Below are 23,836 nucleotides of genomic sequence, written 5' to 3' on the forward strand. Positions count from 1 at the left end.
TTCAAGGACTGATTAAGATTCTCTTCATTCTTCTTTCTTCCCTCAATATCCTTGGTTAACCCGATCACTATAGATTCCATCTCATGCTTTAGGACAACATTGTCTTTTGCAAGCTTCTCACATTCTTCTGTCTTCTCCTTCAAGGCTTGACTCAAGTGATCATCATCTATGCTTTGGCTTTCTTTTTGCTTTAGTTGATCACATACTTCCTTTCTCTTTTCCCTGGAATTATTTAGTTTCTCTTTCAATGACTGAATGAAATTTCCAGCATCCTTAAGATTTGATTTCAATTCCCGGACTTCATCTTTGGATTGATCAAGATTGTCAAGTGCAACTAGAATCTATTGATGAAGACCACCAGAATGCATTGAATCACCTTCATAGATCTTCCTCAAGTTGTTATATTTCTTGTGAGGAACTAGGCTCTAATACCGATTGTTGGAATCAAGGAACACTGAGAGGGGGGTGAATCGGTGTTCTGCAAACTTTAACTTTATAAATTTTCTTTTTCAACCACTTAATACATTGAACCAAAATAAAGATGCAAGAACACAAATCAATCAACCACAACACCATAACAAATGATTTTATACGTGGAAAACCTAGTCAAGGGAAAAACCACGGTGGGTTGGATGAGAGTGACAAATGAGTATACTCAAATATAAAGTTTTACAATGAGAATGCACATGTATTCAGGCACACTGCCTAGAGCTCACTACTCAAGAAAGAGAGGTTCACTACCTATAAATGGATTACAACAGATCACTAAAGTACATGAACTAAATAATAGCATCTAAAAATGTCTAATTATAGTTCTGGTTAAGCATATTTTACAAACTTTTTCACACTCTTCCTTATATTGCTCTGATCCATTGTTTTGCAATAATCCGGAGCACAAATCTCTAACCTGCACACGTGAAACTACGCATAATCAATCACCAACACTTTTTGCATACCCGCTGATAACCAAAATTATCATAACAATTGATCTCATATACCCGCAACGAGAAATTAATTCAACTGCATGTTGGCTCAAGAAAACTTAGCATATAATGAAACATGTATGGACTGTCGACTGAATTCAAACTCCAATGCTTATGCACACCTAAATAATTGTCCACACACTTCCCAAATGTCAGCCAAACTTCCAAGAATACAAAATCAATCACTAAAAACTACTCCATCAATTTCACACACCGATCAACTATACAAGTTGGCTAGATATTTACTGTCAGACCAAAAAGCGGTACTCAGGAACTTGTACCATAAACACCAATCACCATCGGAGACCAAAACTTTGGAGTAAGGGTAGTCTAGACATCTATCTACCTTCCTTCAAATCCGCAACACAAAATATTAACTTGAAAATAAATTTGGACCAAAATACTGAAGATTGTCGGATACTCTATTCTAGCTTACCGGACTTGAACTAATCTTCAATTTGCCTTCCGGTACGATCAAATCACACAATGCAGATGAGATTACTAACTTGGGTTCCATTAATGACAACACCTGATGACATGTGCAGTGTCTCTTGCCAACACAAGCTAAAGGCAATTTTGACCTGTAAACAAAGAGTGATGACAATGAAAAATTCATAGTGAAAAGAAGATTACACTCTTCATATCATGATAGAGGGGTATTCATTGTAACTTTGGCACAAACTTAAATATGAAAAATGAACATATCACAATTCAATATTGTACAATCCTTTGTCAAAGGGAGGAAAATCCTTTGTTAAGTTTAATGTTGCAAAGACAGTACTGAGCAATGGTAATGGGTTTGTTAGGAGTGATTTCTAATGACTTGTGAAGTCAAAAGAGAATAACAATAGTATTCATAGAAATTTTAAAAGGAAAGAGAAATAAATGAAAGGATTTCAATATTGTCAAATTGATGTGATGCCAAGGTATCGCCAAGCTATTAGCATAGAAAGAGTGACATTGTATTTGAAAGGATATTTCAAGGAATGGCATATTTGTCCTTGTTGGTGAAAAATTGTAAGAATTAGTCCTTAAGATTAAAAATTTGAGTGCTAAAATGTGATTAGTCCCTTTCAATATGAACAAGCATGCACAATCCAATGACCTTGACAATAATATAGTGACGGTCAATAGAACTATCACAGTAGTAATAATTTAGTCATGTGAAGTTTATGATAGAAAGAAGGGGAATATAGATCTTAAATCTATGAAACATGTAGGGACGGTCTAGAGGATGTTGATAAGAGTCTTGGAGGATAGTGGTTTAGGGTTTATTGGAGCAATACACTATAAAAGGATAAAAGAGAGACCTTGAACATGGTAGTTCATCAAAAAGAAAGAAGAAGCTACAAATATTGCACAAATTGAAATGATGAAAGAGGATTCTTCAAAGTTGTTGAAGACATGTTTGATGGTGGTGAAAGAGTTTGTACAAATCTTTTAGGAATCATTTTTTGGATAGCTCTCGAGATTAGAACTTTTTCTTAATAGAAGAAGAAGATGTAAGGCTATAGAAGATAAGTGGATAGTCACAGGGTGAGAATATGGGCATAAAAGAGTGGTTTGGATCTTTTGAGGGGTTGAAATATATGCATAGAAATGATTGATATCACCGTTCTTTTTTACTAAGCCATTCATATATTTCAATTAAAGGTTGTTACAATGTTTAGAACAACCTTTGGGGTCCTCAAGGAAGTAGACAAGATGTTTGATATTTAATTTGAGATTTAGATAAGATCCATCATGGTTCAAATACAATTTGACCATCATTCATTGCTTCTTCTTTTGCAACTATACCTTATAGGATAGCATGTGGGATTCCATGTGAAATGGATCTATATTCTCAAAGATATTTTCATCCAACACATGCTGAGAATGTCATTGGAAATTGTGAGGCCAAGAGATTAAGAATGGTGAAACTAAGAAAAGAATTGAAACCCATGAAGATAGGGCAACCAAGTTAGAAATGAAATAAGGATGACAATGGGTAGTTAAGAAATATGTCTACAATAAACAAGGTAGTCATGGTTGGAAGATGAAGACAAAGGATCCATATTAAGTGACATTAATGAAAATATTTTTTCACAATGTGATAGTAATTGTGAGGATAGAGTTTATGAATGATAAGAGGATAGAGGCTGGGCATTAAGAGAGTTGTAATAGCTACAAAAGTGTTTACACAAGTGTTTCTTATGAAACCTATACAAAATATTGTGCCTTCTTCAAGCTTCTCACCATGTGTCCTATGAGATTGGATATTGATTTGGGACTTTAAAAGCGAATAATGAAAATTGAGTTCAATTGAGTATATATAGATATAAAGCATGAATATAGGAGCTTGGAGAGAAAATGTACCCAGTAGTTTGGAAAACCTTGAAGCCAGTTTAACTAGTCACTAGTTTGTTGTGTATCTAAAACAACAATATATGTTTGAAATTAGTCTGGTACATCGCCCTAGTAGAAGTAGCTTTATTTCATGTTACTTTGTATCATTTTCCCAATATGCAATAATATCTCAAGCTAGAATAGGTGATATCTTAGGGAACCAACCCTTTATAAAGGTCGGTATCAATCATCAAAGCCAACACTCAATGAGACCATCCCATGTTTCACTAGGTTGTTTCAAGTTGAGATCTCAGTAAGGATGTAATATTTCACTACATTTGTTCTCAAAATTCTAATCTCCCTACCAATCTAGTATTCTACAAGAGCCTACAGGAATTGGGGGAGTGTTGAGAGATCGTAATGGTAGGTTTGTTTCATCGGCGACACTCCCTTTGGGAACACAGACAAACCACTTTGCGGAAGAAAATGTAGCATACATTAGTTTGAAAATGGCTCAAGCCCAAGGATTCAAGAAATTTTGGATAGAGGGTGATTCCCTAAACACTATCAATTGTCTCAAGTAGATTCAATGCCTGAGTTGGACTATCCAAGGGTTGATTATAAACTGCATTTCTATTATTGATTATTTTGATGAAAGTTATATCACTCACATCTACCAAAAGTGTAACTCTATAGCAATTTTTTTTGCCAACCTAAGAGTCATAATGGGTTCTATTCAAAATTGGGGTCCTAACAATCCCCTACCCCTTGATGTTAAAGAAATTATAAGCCATGAAATTCTCAATTACTAAGGTGGTAGTTCCTTATATTTTCATTATGAACCTTTGTCATTTCATAATCAATGTCACAGAGATTTTGGGTCAAGTTTTGGGCCTGATTCTATTTTGGTTCACCATCCTCTATGTTCATTCAGCTTTGTTCTATTTCTACTAATCTTTATTCAAGTAGGCTTGGCTCGCGCACTGTTTCTTAGTGTAGTAAGAGCATGGGAGGTGAAAGAAGCCATCCAGAGTCAAGCTCATGTGACAAATGGAAGAATGATTCCTACGTTTGGGATAAATTGAGTGAAGGGAGAGTTATTTAATGGAGAAGCTCCATGGTGTAGACCCCCAAGCAACTACAGATTTTGTGAAAGGCTGGAAGAACAAGATTATACACGTCTACAAGATGGAATTGGAAATCACTGGAGATTTTATAGCTCAAATTATGTTTACTTGTTGATGGGAGGAATTTTTCTAGGGACCACAAAGCCTTTGAAGCAACCATGAATTAATTCTTCAAAAAGAATGAGAAAGACAAGCTTGTGAGGACTAGGTCTGGAGGCTATGATAGAAGTTCTATCAAACCCTTTTCGGCCAAAGTTGCACATGTCATTACAAGGTAATTTACTCTGGATGAAAGATTTACAAGTCTACTTGGTTATCATTTTATATTATTAACCGACTCCTTTTGCAAGCAAGTTGTCTCATTTCCTTTCTATTTGGCATCTTCTCTTAAAGTTGGAATTAGGGAGCATAAAAGGAATGCTAGGATTTATGTGTTACATGAGGATTTAATTTTGTTGATTATGGAATATAAGTCTATCTCTGTGTCGGTTGATCCTAAACAAACTAAGTCACGCAAGAAATATAATCCTATTTGGGTTCATAGCTTAGGCATGAGTATGAGTGTAGAGGAAAAGGCCTTTGATGATGAAGAGGAGTTGGTTGCAGGTGATTATGGGGAGTTTTAGCATTCCTTTCCCAAGAAAACCCCTAAAAAATGAACTAGAGCCCAAATTTAGTGGTCTAATGGTTGTTTTACTAGCAATGATGGGGATGAGAATGTTTCATCTACGAAGAAAAAGAGAAAATATAGTAAAGGAAAAGTTTCTAGTAAGATTAAGAAAGGGTTCATTAAGAAAGGAAAGGAGATTTTGAAAGAGAAACATAGAACTAATGAGTACAAAGATCTTGACAAGGAAGAGGGGAAGAATGAGATGGAAGGGTTGAATGCTAATCATCCTTATGAGAGTCATGAGACAACAGAGGATGATATCTTTGGCTTCAACAATATGGAACATATTGATGATGTCATTAGTCTTTCTAAAGATGGAGATATGGAGTAGCTTAGCCCACCTCAATGGTTCTTTGCTGAAATTAACCTTATTAATGTAAAATTACACTCTTCAAAACATTTTGGACAAAGTTGAAGGTGAGGTGGATCATGAGAAGAGCAATGATGATAACTCTAAAATGTAGTCCATGTTGGAGGAGGTGCAAAAGGATGTGAATATTATGAGAAGTGATTATGAAGGTAGAGTTATAATGCTTGAGGACACTATCGATAAAGTGCATTATAAACTTGAAATTGTGGTGAAAGTTATCCAAATGAACATCCAAAATAGTGTTGAAGGTCTATGTATTCCTAACAACCATGTTAAGAATCTGAAGACTGTGGAGTGGGATAGGAAAGGTACTTTCATTGGTATTAATATTGTTGATACTAATAAAGAAAGGAAAAGTGACACTGCTAGTATTGATGTTAGTAAAGATAAAGGTAAAAATATTTGTTCTCAGGTGCAAGGGACTTACACCATAACTCATAACCAATCGAAACCAATGAAGGATCACAATCAGGTTATTTATGAGGTGGTCAATCTTCATGACTGCTTGATCCAAAAATATTGAAGTTGCTCATATTTGGAAGGAATTACAATAGTGTTTTTTGGTTCCTTGTCTTTGTATTGTTTTATGTTGTTTTGCTAATCATTGACTATTGGTTCCCTATTGATTATCTTTTAGGCAACATTTTGATATAAAGGGTTTTATGTAGCATTATCTTTTAGGATCCCCTTCAAAACCCGTTTTACCTTTAATCATTTATTTTTTTCCTACAAGAGCCTTAAACTCTCTAGAAAAGTTATAGACTTTAGAATTACTTCTAAGGAAATACATCCATGTTCTAGAATAGCCATCTATAAAAATGCATAATACAAACATTTAGAATGTCATAACCCTCTTTTTGGACCTTGATACTACTACTACTACTACTACGACTACGACTACTACTACGACTACGACTACTACTACGACTACTACTACTATATTAATTTTATGACTAATGTTAGAAAGAAAAGATAAATTGAAATGAGGTTGAAGTTTTTAAATAAAAAAGAATTTAAGTGGTGACACACACATGAGGTCATAATTTATTTGAAAATTGCTTATTTTCTCAATATCCTAATTGCGCACATGGTGTAGGAGAAATAAGAAGATTCTAGAAAAGAAATTTAAAAATTTAAAATATTAAGGAGTAAATGTTATATTTAGAAAATATATGACATGGGAGTTACAAAATTATTCTATGACAAGAATAATTCTATTCATGGCATTTTTATGACAAAAGAGTTACAAAATGTATTTTTGGGGGAGAATTCAAATTTGAATTTTGAATGAATGGTCAAATGTAACCCCCACCATGACAACAATCATTTGTGCATGAAATTAAATTAGAAATTATTTTCTCAATATGCTATTTAGCACATGTTGTCAGAGGAAATGAGAAGGTTCTAGAAGAGAATTTCAAATTCAATTTTTGCATGTAACCCCCACTATGACAATTAATCATTTTGCATGAAATTATTTTGGGAAAAGAATATGGAAGTCAATTAATTTCTTTTGTAGTGGCAAAATGACTCTCTTTTCTATATATTGAATTCTAAATTTTCGAAAAAGGGGGATTCCATTGTTTTTGTGATAAAATAGTCTTTGAAATTCTTATAAGTTTAACTTCAATATCATGTTAGTGGTAGGAGAAATTTCGTAAAAGTATTATAAGATTTTTAGAGGTTTTGGAGAAGGCAAGGAATGAAGGAGAATAGCAGGGAAAACAAGGAGCAAAATCAACAACAAGGGGTTTTCATTCATCTTTTAGAAATCAAGTTACCCTCTTCCTTGCATGTTTTTTTTTTATCAAGAAAACAAAAGAGTAAAGAGGGGAGGGTTTTTTTTTTTTGCATGCTATAATTTCTTGGGGAAAAATCAAGAGGATTAAATTATTTTAAAAGATTTAGTTATTCCGTTTAATTTGGAAGAAGATGAGTTGAGTAGAATAGTCATTTCTTTTCTCGAAAAAAAAGAAAGAGTAATCTTATTTTGTTTCAGATTTTTGATAGAAAAATAGATGTTCATATGTTTATGCCTTATCAATGCATGCATATAACTTCCTTCTTTCCAATTATTAAATTAGTATTTAACTCTTTTAAAAAGAAAAAAAAAGGGTATAATCAAATATACACTTAATAATTATATTCATATTTGTGAGAAAACCCCCTTTCCTTCATTAACCAATTATTTGCTATTTAAAGGTTTTAAAAATATGAATATATATATAAATACATATTTATGTTGGTTCAGAATATATGAATAAAAGTAAATTAAAAAAAATAAAAATTGTTAAATTAAATTTATATTCTAAAACTGGTTTGTAGATTCAAATTTATTTAATATATATTTAAGAATGTTCTGAATATTAAGATATTTAGATATAACAATTACCAAAAACAGAGACTCCATATTAAGCTAGTATCAGAGCGTACAATGATATATTAACAATGCATCTTTATTCCAATCTTGAAACGTTTTCCTAATTTTCTTTTCTGGAGACCATATGTCTTGGAACAACCTGTCATGGAATTTACCAGCCTTGCCAGATGTTTCCACTTTTGCATACATACCTATTGGGTAAATTCTAATGCTAAAATTTGATAACTCATTATCATTAAGCTCTAAAGGATGACCGCACCCCGATTTGTAGCTCCCATTTTGGCTCAGGTAGTGGGGCGACTGGCAAAGAAAGCGCTTTTACATCTTTAAAACGTATGTTTGAAAGTTTCAAAAGACTTTTCAATTAATCCTTTTTCACGAAATTGCAATCGATGGATCAATATGAGATGATATTCCTGTCGGCATTTTGTCAAACAATTATGGTGCTTCATTCCCCATTGTTATGTTTTAATGGACATCGATTTATTATTGCTGATTATCTAAAACCCTGCACATTACAGTAGCACAAGCCTAATTTTCAGAATCGCTTCATTCAACATCACCAGTAATTTTCAGAATGTCTTCCCAAAATTGAGTGTTATTTAATCACTAAGAAATGAATGAATCATAGTGAATAAGTTTCCTTATATCTTAAGTTTCGTTATGTCTTTATGGTCGGTAAGTAATAAAATTATTTCAATTAAAAGAACTAGATTTCCAATTTAATAATGATAGTAGCCAAAATTTTGACTTTTAAATTATCCCTATCTACTAATAAAATTAAACTGTAGGATCCTCATGGGAGGTGGAGCACTTTGCTAATTATGGGAAAGGCTAAGAATCATGCCACGTTTTCCTTTTGCCTTTCATATTAATTTTAAGACTAGACTTTAAGTTTGATTCCTTAGATCAGAAGGAAAGGTACATCTAATATATATATATATATATATTAAACAAAAATTGCCAACTGTAGGTATTCCTTAAAGGGGAAAGAAAAGAAACATAGTAAGCAAATAAAGATAGCAGTTTAAATCTTAAGTTGAGGGGAGTAGGACCCACCCAAAAGAAGAATTCTAATTTATGAAAACTTAACCCTTTTCTTATGAGAGTAAAGGTAATAATATATAAAATGAGGATAAGGGCTTAATAATAATTTTCCTTGAAAATTAGTATTTTTAAGTATCAAATAGATAATTTTCAAATTATCTTAGATTTTTATTTTTATTTTGTTTGAAAAGTAGTGTACTTATTTTATAGAGGTTTTGTTATTAATAGAAGTGGAAGAAATTAAATTTTGTTTTCTTAAATTTTTGAATATGCATATAGATAGATAGATATCTAGAAGCATATATTTAATGTTATTAATATGTATCAATGATTATGAATTTTGAAAAAGTAAATTTGAAATGACAGAAATATGTTTTCTTTTTTTTATTATTAGAAAATAAAAAATAAAAATGAATTGTAAAATGTGGACCATCCTATTTTACTTTCATCTTCTCTGTTTGTAACAATCGTAGAAAATATGGGTTAACATTACTTCAAGTGGAAGGAATAGTAAGTTATCTCTTTATAATCTTGCAAAGGATGAGGAAGGAATAGTAAGTTATCTCTTTATAATCTTTCAAAGGATTTGTATTTAGTTCAAGAGAACAACTAGAAGTAGATTGTTTAGAACTATTTAGGATCCTTATTTATATTGGATAATCAGCAAGTAAATAGACTCCCTTCTAATCTTATTTTCAACATTGGTAATCAAGATTATTGTTAAATAGTTTCCCTTCAAATAAGGAGTATTAAATAATTTATTTCACTCTATTTCTTTCAAGCAATTTAGTGACCTTCAAGTATTAGGATTCATATTTAAAGTAAGGTTATCATTGTAGAAAATAATTAAAGATAAAATTTATGTTACTTCAAATGGAAGAATTAGTTGGTTTAACAATAATGTGGTTATTCTCAAGGTTATTATTAAATAGATTTTCTCTTCAAACAAGTAAGTGTTAAATTCATTCCAAGTCTTGTTGTTTAATTGCTTAATTTTCTTTCAAGAAATTTAGTAGCTTTCGAGCATCATAGTTTACAAGTGATTAGTAATTTCATGTATCTAGATAAAGTGTTAGAATTTTAATTATTATCATAAGTTTTCTTTTAAGAAAATACTATTTCCAAAGTGGATGATTTGTTTAGCATGTATTACTTATATCTTAGTTTTTATTTTCAAGCAGTATTTCCTCGCATATATTATGTACCTTTCATAGTTGTTCTAGAATAATATTTATCTATGATTTCATGAATTTGTAGTTAAATTATTAGATAGACAACTAAACAAGAGGAGTCGAAACCAAAACCTTAGCATCGTTCGGTATCTATGGTGCCTCTAGGTCACGCTTACGGGTAATGTCGTCGTGTTGAACTACTGCACTTAATGCCTAATAAAGCTGCAACAATGATGTCTGTGGCATCACCCCTATAAATCGTCGAGAAGAAATAAGGATCATTTGGAAGTTAAAATACAAGGGGCGGGTAATCCCCCTTGGATCGATAATCTAAAAGGATAATTTTTAAAATAAATATTTTACATCCGCTCAGTTAAACCTTAGAAAACCCCATTAGGGCTTGGTGGTGTGTGGTGATTTAGAATTTATCTATCTTGATGATTTTTTTAGGATCATGATAACGGTTCAAGGGTGATGTTTTTAATAGAAAATAGGTCTTATTTATTTTTAGGACACAAGCAGAAGGCTACCTTGAGCCTTTTTGCTATAGAGCTACCATCGTGGGTAGCAACCGCAGAGAAACTGTCTGGGACATTGACCCTAAAAAGGGTTGCATACCCACCAAACAGTTTACATTAAACCATAGTTAGAAACCAGAACTACATACTTTACACCTTGATCCCGTGCCGAAACGGGTATGTAGGTAGTCTAGGGACAAAGTTGTCCCTTGTACTCGGGTGTTCGGGGATGGGGATTAAGATTTGGTTATGGGTGAGTAGTTGGTTCTTGAAGCTCCTTGGTCTTTTAATCAAATGGTGCAAATACTAATTGAAAGGTTAAAATTAATTCAATGCATACTCAGAAGGAATCTCGTATGGATTCGCTTGACTTCCTGAGGCTTTAGGCCAAATTTCAAGGTGGAACTCAAGCTTGTTTATGTAATTATTTTAATACTCCTAAGGACGGCGACCTCGATGCACTCCTAGTAGGGGAGTGTAGTCTTTAGAGAGTGGCTCATAACCCGGATGGTCCTGATGAGTCTAAAGTCTCTGGCCAGAGCATATCCTATACTTATGAATAGATGCCTATCCCAGATTGGATAGATGAAACCTTTTGTCCCGTATGGACAGATGCCTAACCCATATGGTTAGATGCCCATCTCGGTTGGATGGATGCCTATCTCGTTTGGATAGATGTACTTGAGTATGTGATTGAATAAAAAATAAATAAGTATAAGTAAGAATAAGAAATCAATATTTTTATATATTAAACAAAAAAAATCAGTTGAGTTTTTGGATTAAGTTAAGTGGGTTATTACATAGAAATGGAAGGAACATTAACAAAACCACATACATAAAAATACATTAGATCCAACACATTATAATATTTGTGAGAAATCAAGTAAAACGAAATGCAATTTGTTTATTGTAGATGCAAAGTTCACAAAAATCAAACTCAAGCATAATCAATTAACCCCTCTACATGATTTTTATTTTTCAAGGTCATTAGACTCTTTTCATCTAGTTTTCTTGATAGGTAGTTTGGTCTTTGGAGTAAGAACTCTCTTAAATACTTAGAAAGCACAATCATTGGGAATTGATAGAACACTCATCTTTGTTGATTCTAATGATGAAGATGTAGATTCTACACAACTCTTCACTACAAGAACAAAAGAAATTTTGCATTGAACTATGATGGATCTTGTTGAAAGCAAGTTCCCACATGATCACCCTTGATTATCACCACATCTCCTTGCACAATCTTACACCCTCCATTAGAGAAAACAACCCACACACCCATATCACTAAATTTTCTCATTGACAATAAGTTTTGTGTCAAACCAAGGATATATACTACAACATTGATCCCCTTCACATGTTCATCAAGAAATTGGATCAAGAATCTTCCACACCCAATAATATTTAAACAAGATTCATCTCTAAATCACACATTCCTACCATCACATTCTTCTTAATTTGAAAAATTAACTCTCAGTTTGAGATCATGTGAAAGGAATTTCTTGAGTCTATCAACCAAACACCTTTTGATGTATGTGTTGCCAAGGATATAACAAAACATCACTATCATCTTGAGAACACTTTTTGTACTCATTATAAAAATAATCTCTTTTTATTTTCCTCATCCTTGCAATATTTTCTTAAATACCTACATTTGTCACAATCTTAACACTTAGCCTAGGTTTTTTGAAGAGATTTAGATATACCACAAGATTTGAGAATAGACTTGTCTCTTTTATCCTTCTTTCTTTTTTCTTTGAATCTTCCAAAAATAGTTAGTGTCTCCTTAATTGATTTGGAATTTTTTCTTTGCATCTCTTGTAAAAGTAATAATACTACTTTCATCACCAAGTGATCACATGAATCTAGTAAAGAACATAAATATGTCATGCAACATTTCTTCTCCATCTTCACTCCAAGTGTGCAACTAGGTCATGACCATATTGAAAGCATTTAGGAGCTTAACTATACAACCACCATCATCCATATTGAGGGTATACTTCTTTATCAATTAAGTTTATTTACCAATAATTTAGCATAATGCATCCTTCCCAACTTCTTCCAAAGAGCCAATTCAATGAATTCTTCATGTACATTCAATAGTATGAAGTCTACCAGACGAACCCTAACGAGGCCCTTTTCTTTTATATCCAATATGACATATCTTCATGTTTCATTGCAAATGGTTTGGATCTAGATAGTATAACCCATAAATCATATCTAAGAGTATATCCTTGATCCTAAGCTTCCAAAGTTCAAAAGTAGTGCTCGTGAACTTATCCATCTCGATCCTCAATGTGCTTTTTATTTTTCTTGCACAAATATCTCCTATGTGAAATCCACTCAATCTAAGATTAGCTCAAAAATCGTTCTCTCACCTAAAATATGTGGTGATCAAACTACGATACAAGATGAAAGGAATCAAAAGTGTGAAATATGATTTGTATACTAATTTATGAGAGTTATTTGCAAATGAATTTAATTTTTAAAATTACAAAAAGAATTCACAAGAAAAAATACCATTACACAAGGCTTATACGGGGCAAACCTTTTCACGACAAAACCCACTCCAAAAGCAAGATCAATTATACTATTTAGCAACATTAGTTATGATATAATATGCAAGTTATGCCTTTATAAGAGCATCACCAACATGGAAATGTAGAGTAACTCCAACAATATAACACTTGAAAAATAACCATATAATCCATTATATATTGCATCCTTTAGTAACAAGAAAATGTACAAATATCAAATCAAAAGCCAAGAGTTGTTTTCCAAAACTATGAGGTCAAAAGTAGAACTTAAATGAGTCAATTCCAATACCCAGGTCGATCATAATCTTCTAGACTAATTTTAGAAGATGTTCTTATAGTTATCATAATTTGTTGTAAAACCTATCATATGTAATTGCAATGTTCTTGCAAGATATTAGCTCAAATGCATAATTTTTTTTTTGTGATTACTCAAATCATAGTTCTTTCTAATTATCAAGTTCCCAATATGGGCAAGGTGACATAATACAAAGACTAGAATGAGGACAATAAATCAAACTAAAAGATATTGACAACTAGCTAATCAATTTACAATAGAAGTAAAGCATAGAACCAATCAATGCCAAAATGCTACAATACAAAGAAAATCAATCACAAAATGGTAAATATTGGTTCACAAATTCCAATCAAGCCAAATCGGTTGGATACAAAGGAAAATGTGTCAATGCCAAAATGGTAACTATATCACTCAATTTCGATAAACACAAAGCTAATGAAAAATGATATGAAATTAAAATGGATCTAGGTGATAAATCAACAAGGATATTTCATAATGAAAGCAGAAATTTGATAGTGAACCATCTAGTATCTTCTTACAACATCAAATGCTAATTGTAACTAGCAATGATAAGCATTAATAAATCTTCTAAAACCAAATTTGAGTCTTATGTCAAATAATAATCCAACATTCTAAATGTTGACATCTCATCAAATATTTGGAAAATAAACTACAAGAAATGTAAAATAAACCAAAAGACGCATTGAATAAAAGAAGATAATTGTCACATAAATCCATTGGTTGTGATTTGAGTAAAAGATGCAAATTTTTAGTATAAAATGATGTTGTACACCTAGATGGTCGATGTATTGATTGCAAAATAATTTCTAAAGCATTATGGGTAAAAGTACAAAGCACTATCATACTTTTGTAAAGGAAATGGCAAACATTGACCTAACTTTTTAACTTGAATCGATAAATATATATATATTAAATTTAATATGATGTACACTAATAAAATGTGTATTTTTAAACCGATAAAAAAAATGTGTAGTTTTTATTTTAGTTTATACTTGTATTTTTAAAAAAAAATATTATAATATAGCTTTTTATGAAATTGACACTAATTTAATTGCTTATAAAATGTTGAAAAATGAAGTTACATGGAAAGTCACTCTTTGAATAGTAAAAAAAGTCTTTCAATTTTTTTGTGTATTTATAACCTGAAAGTTCAATGCATAGATTTTATTTTTTTCTAATTTTGACAAATTTATTTTTTAAATAAATATTAAAATGTGTATTAAAAATATTTTTTCCATTGACATCACCTTTTTATTTAACAATTTATCTAAAATAGAAAAAAATATATACTATCTTGACATGGAATCTTTTATCTACTGCATCATATTTTTTTCATTTTTTAATGTATTTAAGTATTTTTACTTTACAAGATAACAAACCTTATATTCTAGTTTTATTAACCTACTTTTAGTTAAATAAAAAATAAAATGTGAATAATAATTAAACAATCAAAAACTATTTTTGAAAACTACACTTATAGATCTACTGAAAAGGTATTTTTATATTTCAAAAAAAAGTTATTTATGTGAGTAAGAGTTATTGAAACATCAAGTTTTTTGAATTGTTTTATTTTATTTTGGTAAATTAGCTTCAAAGTGGTGCTACATATGCATTTAGTGAACAATTTTGATTGGAAAAGTTGTAGACATATCTAACAACTTAAATGAATCTAGTTAGCTCATATGTTGGACCAAACTTGATTTTTAGAACTACTTAAATTCACTTGTGTCGATAAGTTGGTGTAAGAGACACAACTTTGTACTTTAACCCTTACGTTATAACTCAAATTGATTGTATAGATTCCTCTATAGCTCTCCACAAGTTGATGACTCATGCACAATGAGATGATTGTTCTTGTAGGCTCTAAAAGGTTTATAATAATAAAAAAACAATATTTTACTTTTTCTAAATTGTAATTCACCTCACTTACATGTTAGGTTAAATAGTATAGTATATTTTGGACATTGTTATGCTAGAATCTTGGAAATATAAAAAAAATGTTATACATTTGATTGCTTGACAAATGCTAACATTGAAATAAATTTCTTATTGCACATTGTTTTGTCATTCAAGATATAATCTTCAACTCAATAATGAAATCATCACCATATATGACTATTAGAAAAGTGGGAGAAAAAATAAACAATACCAATATGGATATAGCAAGTGTTGAAAACCAAAGCAGTAGTAAAATAGTTATGACTACCTCATACAAGTCATAACATATACAACATTTAACACTTGTAGGATTGAACACAATTCATTAGCATAATTGTTTATCAATTCTAGCATGTGCCACTATCAATCAAGAGGTAAATGCCTATCATTTATTATCTAGTAAATTGAGTAACGACAAGGTACAAAAACATTACAACTAAAATTGTAAAAATAAATCAAACAAAAACAATGATAATGTTTAGTAATGATTGATCTTGATCCATTTGTATAACAACATTCATTATTGAAGAATGATAGTCCATGGAAAAGAGAAACATATACACATGCTACATTATTTTGACCAATATTTACAAGATTGGGATTCTCCTATATTGATAACAAGAAGAGTTCACAAAAGTGCATGATATAAAAGCTGACAATGTCAATCTTAACAAGAGAGAATCTCAATAAATTTAACCTAAAAATATAACCTTCACAAATAGTTGAAAACTTACAAATAGTTGTGAAGTCAAGGAAAATATCTAACACATACCAATATAACAAAGTTGTGTTTCATATTAATATATAATAAACCTTCACAAATAAATTTCCATCGAACAAAAACTTGACACTAAAATTATAAGATCTAGAGAAGCCTTTTAATCCATGTTAGTCCCAAAGACATGATAAAATCAACAATGGGACTTTGACCATATTTGGAAGTTCCTTAAATGTTATCTCCTTCCTTTTAGATTGATATTTGAGCTCCAAGATATGATATTTTTGGAAAATTTACCCCAGGGAATATATTCACCAAACTCACAAAATTGTGTCTCACCTAAGTTAACATAAAAATCATCACAAAACTCATGTTCACCTATGACTACATTGAGTTGATTAATCTTGTTTTTGCTAGGGATGATAACTCCATTAGCTATTATGATATCAAATTCATCAAACTTTATAATGAAGTAATCTCTTAATCATTAAACCCTTATCAATAAAATTATGGGTAGCCCCACTATTAATGAGTGCTATGATTCTACACCTTGTTTATTGCTATATCTAATAAAATAAATACACAAATTAATAATAAAGATGACAATGCATACTAGATAGAGTAAAATATATCTTTATTTAAACATGAAATTATTACAAGAGAAGACTGGAGATAATCAACCAAGGATCGAAGCTGGTCTGACTAGATCATACTACTTTCCTTGACAATACACAATATATGTAAAGGACCCAACAATTGCCAAGAGGAACACAATCATCAACCAACTGACACATACAACTACCCAATGCTCATAACTACCTGAGACTAACACACACTTAATATGAACAATTAATACATAATCAGATAACCAATATTATTGAAACATAATAATAGACATTGTATGCTAAGTACACACCTACATAAGACTCATTGAAAACTAGAAGGATAATACCATAACGTTGTTGAGAGAGAAGTGTACCACTCTTAGTGTCACCATCTTCAAGATTCAAATACCGTTTTTTCTCTCTGGGTAGACTTTTAGGCTCTTTTATTTCTTCCGTCTCATCAAAAGCTACCTCAATATAATGTATTTTTCCCTTGCTAAGATAGTTGTGACTTAATACCCAAGGTTCTTTGTAGTGGAAATAGAAATTCTTCCTTTTGAGATCATTCTTGGATTCATCTTCTTTATTTGTTCTAAGTGGGAGGCTCTTTTGAGGTTGGACATGAAAATATCCTTTATGAAGTGTTAAATTTGATTATTCTAGAGATGGTGCCTTATATTGAAACTAATTCTTGGATATCAAAGTCTTCAAGTCAACATCCCTCTTAATACCATCTTGTAAGGATAGAGGATCAAAAGATTTAACTAAATCTCTAAAACATTTAGATAAATCTTCTGTGAAAAGCATAGTCAGTCTTCTCTCATTGATGTCATGAACCATTATAAAAAGGTTTTGAAAATGAGCAACATAACTCTCCATAGGTCTATATTGTTTGGGTTGTGCCAACTCTCAAAAATGCACTTCAAGTTCTTTTCTATCAAATATTTAAATTAACCTTTTTTAAAATTCCTCATAGGAGTTTATGAGGTTACCTTTCCATAATTATCCCACCGGAACCACCATTCATATGCTACATCTTTGAGATGAAGAGCATTAAACCTAATGGCTTCATCTTCCAACATTGGCTTGCATGACAAACAAGTGTCCAACTTCTATATCCAATTTTGAGTTGTACATTTGTTGGATCTATCAAAATTGAAAAGTGTCAACATTTTCAGAACATGTTGAAAATCCTTCTAATTTGCTTGTGGCATCGATTCAAGTCTTGGGCCATTTCTCGACTTCTTTATATTCATGAAAATTGTGAGTGACATCTCATTTTGGATTTCAACTAGAAGATTTCTAAATTGTACATAGCAAGTAGTGATTGCATCTATCACCAAATTCTGAACCTCCACTTCAAGAATCGCTTCCACCCTACAAAGGAAAGTTGGTTAGAAAGGTCTTGCAATTGAACCAATAATGATTCTTTGACTGCTATTGAGAATGTTAGTGTGATTGTTGACCTCTAATTGCACCCTCCACTATTCTAATTTATAGATACATTCATATTATTATGCATGATATGAAGCAATTCAACCAATAAATTTGTGAAGCACTCTTTCCCTTGAACAAATTTGTTGAACTAAGGTTCAGCGAAATCATCTTCTATCATAGTTCTCCTCTCTATCCATCATATGAAACTATATTGTCTCAATTTCTAAAGATGAAAAATCTACTTCTAGATTTTCTAGAAATTTGATTGATTTCCCTTTGATAATATCTTTATAACCAACTTTCTGGTGTAGGCAAGGTAAGAGCATACAAAGATGAGAATGAAAACAATAAAATTAAACTGAAAGATTTTAGTAGCTAACCGACCAATTTACAATACAAAGTGAAACAAAGTCATATAATCAATCAATATCAAAATGAAAGATAATGATATACAAATTCTGATCAAGCCAAATGGGCTGAATATAAACAGATAAGTGTCACTGCCAAACTGGTAGACCATAGCATTCGATTCTGATATACAACAAGCTAACAAACACTAATAAAAAATTAACATGGATATAAATTGGCCAGGATCTTTTACAATGAAAGAAAGGATTTGGCAGTGAACCATCCAACAAATGATAATTGCGATAAATAAGCATTAACAAATCTTTTAAAACCAAATATGATTGTTATGTCAAACAGTAATCCAACATTCTGAATATTGACATTTTGTCAAACAACTGGAAATAAATTACAAGGTAAAATTATCCAAAAGATGCACCGAACAAAAGGAGAATATTTCAATATAAATCCATTATTTATTGTTAGATTAAATGATGTAAAATATCAATATGGAACAATTTTGGACACCTAGGTGGCTAATGTATCTGTTGCAAGATAATCTCTAAAACACAATGTTACAACCCAAATTGACAGTATGGATTTCTCTGAAGTTCTCCACAAAATAAGCAACTCATGCACAATGGGATGATTGTTGTTGTAAACTATATGAATGGTTTGCGACGGTAAATAAACAATATTTTACTTCTTCCAAACTAAAATTCACCTCACTTGTATGTCAGGCTAAAGGTAAATAGTACAATATTTATTGGATATTATTATGGTAGAATCTTGGAAGTATCACAACCGCTATAAATTTGATTGCTTGGAAAATGATAAATTAAAATAAACTGCTTATTGCAAATTGTTCGGTGGTTCAAGCAGCACTCTCCAGCTCAACAATGAAATTAGCACCATATATGACTATTAGAAAGGGAGTGGCAAAAACAAATGATACCAATATGAATATAGCTAGTAATGAAAACCAAACTGACAGTAGAAAGGTTGCGACTATCCTTAGACAAGTCACGACATGTGCAATGTTTAATAGGCTTTAGGAATATACATGATTCATTAGCATAATTGTTTATCAAATCTAACATGTGATGCTAACAAGCTAAAGGTCAATGCCTATCATTTACTATGTTTAATACACTAGAAGTGATGGCAAGGCACAAAAATATTATCACTAATAAGAAATAATTAAACAACAATGATAATGTTTAGTAGCAATTCGACTGATATTGATCCATTTGTATAACAATATTCATTGTTGCTGAATGACAATCCATGGAAATGAGAACCAAATACAACAGAGTTGATGCTACAATATTTTCTTTGACATTTAAATGGAATACAATTCTAGAAGCCAATAGCCAAGAGTGTTCGCACATTATGCATGAAGATCTAAAAGACTGGGATTCTCCTATATTGATGACAAGAAGAGTAAAGAAAAGCACATGACAAAAAAGCCAACAACGTTAATCTTATCAAGATGGAATCACAATAAATTTAACCTGCAAATAAAATCTTCATAAGCAGTTACACACTTACAAACAATTGTGAAGTCAAGGAAAATATTTGACTAACACCAATATAATAAAATTGTGTTTCAGATTGATATATTATAAATCTTCACAAATAAATTTTCTAAAATGGAAAATTCACACTAAAACTACAAAATCCAGAGATTTTATAATATGCCTACAAACTAAGTAAAAGAAGCCAATAATGAAACCCAAAAATCTTCAACAAACTTGAATCAATCACCCAAATCTAAAACTCTCAAACACCCAAAACTAAAATTCTCAAACCAAAATAACACTGAAAACTGAAAATATGGATCAGCTATAGCACAAAGGCAATTCCAATGGGGAACTACACAAGGTTTTTGTCCTCGTGTGAAAAAGGAACTCACATATATTTGCTATGAAACAAATTCACAAAATGAGCAAGCAACCATTTTTTGAGACAAAACCTCCTATAGCTTTTTGAGGGAAAATTATATTTTATTTTTACTTTCCCCTAAAAATGATAAAATAAGGTGTCTGTTGTCACAAAAGTTGAACCCGCTTGATGAACAACCTTGATCATCAACCTTGTGCAACGTGGAAACAACCTCCCAAGTATGGGACTTGCAGAAGTGAGGTTGAGTCTTCGGAGAAGGCCGGCTTCCTTTCCAATCTAAGATGCAAGTGTTGGACCAACCCAACACACATAAATCCTAATCTATGATCTGACGAAAAGGGAGAAAGAGGGGATGCTTGAAAGGGGGGAAATAAGGTTTGCACCTAGATGGAAATGATCTTCCCTGCCTGTAGTTGCACGAAACACAAATAAAACTGTCGAAGGCATGCACATATTTCTATCCTAATTAGCCTCCTAAGTGCGAGTGAAGATTGGAATTCTATGAGATGAGGAGAGGAACTGAGCTCGGTTCACGATCAACATCCATAGAGTGATCAACACAAACACCTACAGCTAAGGAAAACAAACAAGAATGCATTCAAACAAAGAAGTAAAACATTACACAGGTTGTAAGAGCTGAAAGGAGGCAAGACAGGTGAATTTTATTCATACGAAGGCAAAGCAAATTTTTACAAGTGCAGAGAAGCGTAAGTTTTTTGCGGAAGAAAAGAAAGAAGATCCCTGAACAGGGCTACAAAATTGCCTTTAAAGCTCAAGCATAACTCAAATCGAGTTGTAGTTAAGAAACCCTAACCCTGGGCAAGGTTAGGCTACAAAATATTTGAGAGGAGGAAGATCAAATCAAGGACGATCTGATGGCATGTTGAATTTGGCTTTGAGAGCATCCTCTACCTCTGGAAAAGCAAAAATTTCCCTGCAAGAAAGGTATCTATGCGATTGAATACACTCTGATAGCGTGCAGGGAACAAAAGTCTTCAAACCGCATTGAATGAGCATGGGCAGCATTTGGAATCGACTGCAGGACTCACCTTTGGAGTAATGCTGAAAGAAATCCGGTGGTTGGATGAAATCTGATCCGAAATCAGGCGTCGACTAGGTAGAAAAGGGGCCTTGACCATTGGGTCAACAACCACCTTGCACAGAGGTTTAAATGCCAACGGCCCTTGCAAGTTTGAAAATCGGTTGTCGATTGGAGAGATTTGCGTGAATATGGACACACGAGATCTCTCCACATAGCGCCCCAAAGGGCTCAATCGTTCTTTAAAACATGGTAGTCCAATCGGGCCACTAAGTGAAAATCCACGTCCGCACGCATGCCAGTGGCGGGTCGAGCTCGCTTGTATATGTCACTACTGTATCATCATCGCCCGCCACCCTGCGAAGCAGAAAGCATTTTCCGGAAGACCATGCGAAGAAGTGGGCGAAGCCAAAACCTTCCTTTCGCATGCCCACAAAACAACGCTAGCGGCTAGTAAGAATCATGCAGGGAGGCGGCAGAAAGAGAAACAGTTCCCGCACACCCGCAAAACAGAACTGAGGGAGCAAAAGGACCCTACGGGGGTGCAGGAGCCAAAAGCCTTATCGCCAGCCGGTAAGAAAGAACGCAGAGACCGGCCTGCCAATGATAGGGAACCCTCCAGCTGGTAGCCCTAAGTGAAAGTGACCACCCCGGACGGTCAACTCAGAAACAAAACTAGGACCCCGAAAAGAATGTAAAGGCAAAAAGGCCCCTTTGCACTTTGCTAACATGATACGCATAACACGCAGGTTAACTAGGTGCGCACAACATGAAGGTTATGCGAAAATTTAGATTTCTCAGATAGGTTATAACCATGGCAAGGGTTGATAGAAAAAGGTCAACAGTGTCCTTTTTGTAGTCACCTTTAGGACCTTGTGTCTAGCAAACACACTTTCATCATTTTCTTATAACGAAATTTTTAAATAATTAAATATGAGTCATCTTTTAATATAAAATTACTTTTCAACAACTTAATTTAATTATTTCCATAGTTTCAAAAAAGAGGACATAACAATAACTCCCCAATTTGGGCACCCTATTTTGGCATATTCTGTAATGTCCCCTTCTCATTGACGACCTTCCAGTGGTCCATTAGCCTATTCCTGAGACCCGTAGGCTAGGTGGAATGAAGAATGAGGGTCCAACATTGATAAAACGAGGACTTCATATTTTTAGTAAGTCAGGGAATGGCCATTCTGGTGATATTGTCCTACTGAGATCTCCATGCTTTGCCTCTGGACGCGAAGATCATGCTTTCGGAGCATTAATTCTTGACTTACTATTTTTAGTAAGTGGCAGTGTGGCATAATTCTATTTTTGGCAGTGGACAGGGTTCTGATTCTGCAGTAGTTATGTGGTCGTCCTGGCTCAGTTTCATCCTAGTTTTGATAATAATCAGTACGGGAGTCATATGTGATATAATTAAATATTATTTCCTTATCCTAAGGTTTAATATTTAATTAATCTGTTTAATTGCTACTGATTATCAAATTTGGGATTAATGTCTATATTTTTCCTAAGTTTTTGGCGAATTTCATGTTTATTAAAGAGATGTCGAAATATTTGAGAGGGATATTATTTTTATGACTTATCTCTAAATTTTGCCAAAGTGTAACGTGGGTCCAAGCCTTAATCGTGAGGTTTGACTTGTGGGAAATGGCACCACACTTGGGTCCACATGTAGTGGAATGAAATGCAAATGAAAGGCGTTGAAATTGAAGGAATTTGCATTTGAGTTTGAGGTGTGTGAAGTTATAAATATGAGACTTGGGCTCCCATTTGGATCATCTTGAAAAATTGTAATGTTATGCTGCCCATTTGGCGACAGAACTTGAGGTTTCGGAGTGCGTCTCCCTAGTGCTACCCGGTTTCATACTTGAAATACAGTACCTAGCTGTGCATTGTGTTCTCTTACATTCTCAGAGTTGGCCGTAGACATTTTTGATGCTGAAGTGATTCTGGAGATTGCTGATTTTGCCTGTGGCTGAAGCACATTTTCAATCACACCTCTCTGCTGGAGCGACTGATGGTTATGGGTATCAGCTCTATCCTCCTTCCCAGCAATGGCAATTCATTTTGTGGGTTTTTAGCAATTTTCATTAAGCAATGAATTTCCTAGACAAAATCGAACTTCCTAGGCATCGCGTGGGTTTTTATACTTGCATTGGGATGCGTGCCAAATAAATATGGGGTTGTTTGGATTGGTTGCTGTTGTGAGTGATATATTGTGGGTTTGGGACTGATTTGAGTTGATTCGGGTGAAAAATGAGGGAGTTATGAGCATTTTGGTGTTTCCATAGGCTGCTGATTTGTACTTTCAGCCTGTAGATTGGTTGTAACAGAAATTTATATTCTTGCTGTAGAAATCTGCATTACTCTTCTCATCTTATCTCTATTTTGTAAG

At 32.8% G+C, this 23,836-nt stretch overlaps 1 protein-coding gene across 3 annotated transcripts in view; it reads right to left on the minus strand.

Moving 5' to 3' along the window:
- Positions 1–17,538: 17,538 nt before the first annotated feature.
- The window catches only part of LOC131064013 (pentatricopeptide repeat-containing protein At5g67570, chloroplastic), a 123,296-nt gene continuing 116,998 nt past the window's right edge, over positions 17,539–23,836 (minus strand). Inside the window, exon 10 of one of the 3 annotated variants that reach the window (XR_009359357.1) lies at positions 17,539–18,083. The gene's annotated coding sequence lies outside the window, so the exon portion shown is untranslated. Of the gene's footprint in view, positions 18,084–19,011; positions 19,381–19,684; positions 19,912–23,836 lie in introns of those variants that run through there. The other 2 variants (XR_009359359.1, XR_009359358.1) reach the window with 2 other exon arrangements.

Source organism: Cryptomeria japonica, chromosome 11 (genome assembly GCF_030272615.1).
Source record: "Cryptomeria japonica chromosome 11, Sugi_1.0, whole genome shotgun sequence".
NCBI lineage: Eukaryota > Viridiplantae > Streptophyta > Pinopsida > Cupressales > Cupressaceae > Cryptomeria > Cryptomeria japonica.